Source organism: Canis lupus, chromosome 4 (assembly GCF_048164855.1).
Source record: "Canis lupus baileyi chromosome 4, mCanLup2.hap1, whole genome shotgun sequence".
Classification (NCBI taxonomy): Eukaryota; Metazoa; Chordata; class Mammalia; order Carnivora; family Canidae; genus Canis; species Canis lupus.
This window is the reverse complement of record NC_132841.1, coordinates 25,103,311-25,109,310: the sequence shown is the minus strand read 5'-3', so window position 1 is coordinate 25,109,310 and position 6,000 is coordinate 25,103,311.

Sequence of the window (6,000 nt, the reverse complement as noted above, 5' to 3'; positions counted from 1 at the left end):
GACAATAGGCAGTCCATGGTATTGATCCCTGAAAGAAGGGAAATGAGGGGTACAAGCTTTACAATTGCCCTGGCTCAATGCAGGGAAGGAGAACCCAGAGTCCCCGGTACCCCTGAGTAGAGGAGGTTTTGCACAGAGTACAGGCAGGTCAAGGTGAGTCAGAACTTCAACAAAAAAGCCATATTTTGCAAATAGAAGAATATCCCACAGAATCCAAGGGTAAGATGTGCAGCCAAGTCTCATAAGAGACCGGACAAAAGGGATCAGGGATTAGTCAAGTACAATAGCAGCTATCTTTTATTTCTGTGTCTTCTTCAGGAGCGACTTGTTTTCCTGGGCACCTGCTTCATTCTCCATTCTCCTCCCTCTATAGTCTGAATTTCTTTACTTTTTCATCCACAGTCTGGAAAATGACTGTCCAAACTCTCTTTGTTCTCCCTTCATTTTCTGTTACGTGCATTTCCCCTCATTACTTGCATATTCAATAGCGTCTTGATTTGCTTTTCAGAGGACCAGAACTAACAAATTAGCATCAGTACATTCTGGCTTATTCAGTCTTAAAAACAATCATGTGGGGGTGCCTGAGTTAAGCGTCTGACTTCAGCTCAGGTCATGATCTCAGTGTCCTGGGATCAAGCTCAGTATCCCAGCTCAGCGAGGAGTCTGCTTGTACCTCTGCCCTTTCCCCTGCTCATGCTCTCTCTCTCTCAAATAAATAAATGAAATCTTTAAAAAAATAAAATAAAATAACGATCATGTGAAATATGGCTATCATTATGAACAGTCAATCCTCCAACATGAGATGAAGTTCATACCTGTGGTCCCTTCTGCAGTCCTTTCCCTCATTAAAAAAAAAAAAAAAAAAAAAAAGACAAAAACAAACAAACCCAGGAGGTGGGGCAGCCCGGGTGGCTCAGCGGTTTAGCGCCGCCCTCAGCCCAGAGCGTGATCCTGGGGAAGGGGATCGAATCCCATGTCGGGCTTCCTGCATGGAGCCTGCTTCCCCCTCTGCCTGTGTCTCTGCCTCTCTCTCTCTCATGAATAAATAAATAAATAAAATCTTAAAAAAAAAAAGCAGGAAAAACATCTTACACTACTCTCCAAGAATGCGTAATAATTATAGGTATAGGGCAGCCTAAATTAATAGAATGAGACCTTCATCTTCAAGGTCGCCTAAATTCATAGAATGGGACCTTCATCTTCAAGGTCACTAAAGAGACACCTAATTTACGTGATCAAATATGTAATTTCTTGATTGAAAAAAATCACTGTATTTTAGTTTGTTTATTCAGTTTTTCCTCCTAAGAGCAAAGGATGAATATATTGTATTTACTTGCATAATTAAAGTCATAGCTTTTCCAGAAGAGAGGGCAGTCAACTTTCAATACATATCCAAATCTTCACTTATTAGGAAGAAGGGCTAATATAACTTTTAAGTTATATTATAACTTTTAAGTAATAGTTTTTATTTGACTTTAAAAATGTCAAGTTCCAGTTTCTGTCATGGCAATCCATTGCAAATGGATTCATTTCATTTAGTTCTAAAAACAATAATGTTTTACATTCATCTACATTTTACAGAAGAGGAAACTACATGTCAGAGAAATTAGGAAATTTACCCAAGGTTGCTTCACTGAGTCTTGGAGACAGAAATTAAACTGACTTCCTTCCAGCAGTAATTTTGTTCTTTTTGTTGCTTTTTGAGATGCCACTGAAAATCTAGTTGCTAAACTCTTTGTTAATAATTATATATGGATTTTTAAGCAAACTTGCTTGTCCTTTTTGTTATTTTTTTTTTCTTGAGAAAGAGAGAAAGAGCTCAGGGGGGAGGTGAAGAGAGAGAATCTCAAGCAGGCTCCGAGCATGAAGCCCCACATGGGGCTCAATCTCATGACCCTGAGATCATGATCTGAACCAAAGTCAAGACATTTAACCAACAGAGGCATTCAGGTGTCCCTGTCCCTTTTGCTATTTAAGAAAGTGTGAACTGTGAACTGCTTTGTCAAAAAGTTGAATATACATAGATATTTGCTATATGTTGCTCAAGTTTCTGACACAGGGGGAGGGAAAAGGCTTTCCTTTTCTCTTCCCCTTTCTCTTCACTGGGGCTGAGCTTTCCACTGGTATCTAGTAAGAGTGGAGTTTGGTATGTCCAGGGTTAGGAAAACAAATAAATATAGATTTCTCACTATCGGAGAAAAGTGTTACAACTATGGCAAGTGGCTCAAGTGGTTGAGTGTCTGCCTTTGGCTCAGGGCATGATCCCAGGGTACTGGGATCAAGTCCCACATCGGGCTTTCCATGGGGAGCCTACTTCTCCCTCTGCCTATGTCTCTGTCTCTCTCTGTGTCTTAATCTCTATGTCTCTCACAAATAAAGAAATAAAATCTTAAAAAAAAAAAAGAATTGGAGATATCAGTATTACGACCTGATTAGATAGACAGACAAATGTAACTGTGTATATGTGTGTGTTTCTGTTCACTAGAAAGTCTAGAAGCAAGGACATTCTAATAACAATGAGCATGTTTAGATCTTGGTTTCTAGATAACATTATCCACTAAAAGGAACCAGTTCTCCTTGCTAAAATGGCCGACTCTAGGAGAAGTATAAGATATATGTATTTAGAACATTTTATGACACTAGAAAGTAAAAAAAAAGTTTGAAAAATGATAGAGACATGTCCCTAAGACATAGCAATCAGCTTGAGGGGGCTCCCGCTGGTCAAGTCTGGGACAAAATGAGTATCAAAATAAATAATAACAATAACAGATTTTAATCCTATGAGTAAAAGAGAAATCCTGAGCCCGTACTGTCATTAATAGGAGAGTAAGGAAAGTTCTATCCTACTTAATAAATCTAGGGAGAATGATAAGTCTAGAAAATTCTCATCTCATAATCATCAGAATAATAATTTATTCAGGTTAGAATCATTAATCAATGCTAAAACTGGTGAAAATTTGATAAGAAACAAGACATTCAAATGATCTCAAAGATCTTTGCTACAAATTAATCATTAATTATGTTACAATAGAGAACCTGGCAGACAATATCTTAGCTAAGTAATTAAAGTTGATATCACCATTAATGGAACAAATTGATACCATGTACCTCCTCATATGATCCCCAGAGACTAGCACAGCATTACTTCTGTGAGATTCCTATCGAAATGCCTAAATTATAAAGAAACAGCAGACAAGTTCCCATAATTGAGAAACATTCTCAAAAGTAATTGGTTTGGACTGTCCAAAACTATCAAGATCAAGATCATGAAAGATAACTAAGAAACTGAGAAACTTCCAGATTGAAGAACACTAAAGAAACACAACAACTAAATGCAACATGTGATTCTAAAATCAAATCCTGGAATGAATGAATGAATGAATGAATGAATGAATGAATGAATGAAAATAAATAAATAAAATCAAACCCTGGACCCATAAGGGACATTACTGAGACCATGGGTAAGATTTGTATGGGGTATATAGATTAGATGATATTACTGGATCAATTTAATTTCCTGATTTTGATTGTTGTATTGAATCCTTTCACTCAAGAAATACAAACTGAAATATTAAAGGGTAATGGGGCATTGTGCCTACAACTTATTCTCAAACGATTAAGAAATAATAGTAAGTGGGGGCAGCCTGGGTGGCTCAGCAGTTTAGTGCCGCCTTCAGCCCAGGGCATGATCCTGGAGGTTGGGGATCGAGTCCCACATCGGGCTCCCTGCATGGAGCCTGCTTCTCCCTCTGCCTGTGTCTCTGCCTCTCTCTCTGTGTCTCTCATGAATAAATAAGTAAAATCTTAAAAAAAAAAAAAAAAAGAATAGTAAGTGGAGGATCAAGATGGGGGGTTTCTGTGTACTATTTTGCCACCTTTTTGGTAAATTTGAAATTATTTATAAAAAAAAAGTTTTTGAAATGAAAAACTATGGCAGCTTCTTCCCCCCAAAGAGCTCTAAGAACAGCAAACACTTGTGGGATTAAAAGACTGGAGGAATACAAAACAAAAATTTTCATTTCAATCATTCATGGCTACATAATAAAAACACTCCAAAATTCAGTGGCTTTATTGTATTCTCTGTCATGATTCTGTGGATTGACCAGCCTCAGTTGGGAGTTCTCCTCCATGTGAGGTCAGATGAAGCCCCTGTCATTTGGGCCTCCACTAGGCTGGATCATCCAAGATGGCACACTCCCATGTCTGGAACTTCGCTGAGGGTGGTTAGAAGGAGGGAGAGGGCATATATGGGCTGCTGGGAAAGCTGGGCCTCCTTCTCCATGCAGTCTCAAGGTCTCTCTTTTTCTACCTGGCCTCCCCCGAGTCACTTCTCCATGTGATGTCTTTGGGGCCATCCGATTGGGCAGAGGCCACCAGCGGGTGGTAACAGAATTCACCCGAGGCAGAACAAACAAGATGGAAGTTTATTGAATACACTGTAAGGGGAACAGCGGGCAGAAGGAGCAAAGGAGAGACTGCCAGGAGACTGGTTGGGGGGTGCTGCAGTTAAGAGGGAAGGTGAGGAGGGATAAGAACTATGCAATTTTCTTTTTTTGATACCTGTGTCCAGGTGTAAGTAACCCATTGGTCAGCTTGGGTTTATGGATATTTTGAGGTGGGTCACCTAATGGGCCTGTTTATATTCAGCTTGGGGGATCACTCTGGGCCCTTCTACCGCACTCAGGTTTCCATTGTTTAAGTTGGTTGCCTAAAAGTGGCCTCTACAATCTCTCCTGCAGTAAAGCCAGACTTTCTACATGGCACTTTAGGACTCTCTTCAAAAGTGTAAAAACAGGGCCGCCTGAATGGCTCAGTGGTTGGGTGTCTGCCCTCAGGTGGTGATCCTGGGGTCCTGGGATCTGTCCCCTTGGGGCTTCCTGGAGGAGCCTGCTTCTCCCTCTGCATATGGCTCTGCCTCTCTCTGTGTCTCTCATGAATGAATGAATGAATGAATGAATAAATAAATAAATAAATTTTTAAAAATGTAAAAACAGGACCCCTGGATGACTCCGTTGGTTAAGCATGGGACTTTTTTTTTTTTTTTTTAAAGCATGGGACTCTTGATCTCAGCTCAGGTCTTGATCTCAGGGTGGTGAGATCAACGCCCCCCCAATGCTGGGCTTCTCCCTCTGCCCTTTACCTCCTCACACTGCCTCCTCTGACACACACAGCAGGAGTGCTCTCTCCCCTCTTTCTAAAAAAAAAAAAAAAAAGCACAGAAGCAAAAATTGCTGAGTATTCTTAAGTCTAGAACTGACCTAATGTCATTTTCACTGTATTTTTTTGATTAAACCAAAACAAAACAAAAAGGTAGAGAAATGTTCAAACAAAAAAAAAATGCAAAAAGTGTATGAGCATTCATGCACCCATCATCTAGCTTCAAAATTTTGTATGAAACTTTAAGTCTAATTTAAATTATTAATAATTAAAAAAAAAGAATGAAGTCAATCCAGATTCTATGTGAGAGGGGACCATACAAAAGCATGAATAACAGGGAGTATACCAGGGGCCATCTTCACAGCTTAGCTACTGTGCCCTCACAGCTAGTTTACCTGTCTCCCTGCCAGAAATTTGTTATATTTTAAAATCATATTAGAGAAGTCATCTTTAAAATCCAAATATGAACCAATGCAAACTAGATTAAATCTGAGACATGCTTTAGATTCTTGTATAATCTTTCTTTTCTTCCTCTAACCATTTACATAACTTTGTGGTTGTTTCTTGTGGTTTTAAAACAGCTGTTTTCTCATTAAAAGTTTGTCATATCTGAGTAGTAAACTAACTACTTTGATTTATGAAGGTGTTCTTGATTATATTTTTATTTGTTGTTTAGATTTCAAGAATGGGTTGAAATAACCAAATGGATTTTGATAATGATGTTCTTCCACTGCTACGAAGTTTTAGCAGCTTTATTAAGATTTATTATAAATGCTATAAAATTCACACATTTAAAGTATATAGTTCAATGGTTTCTAATATGTTTACAAAGTTATGAAACCA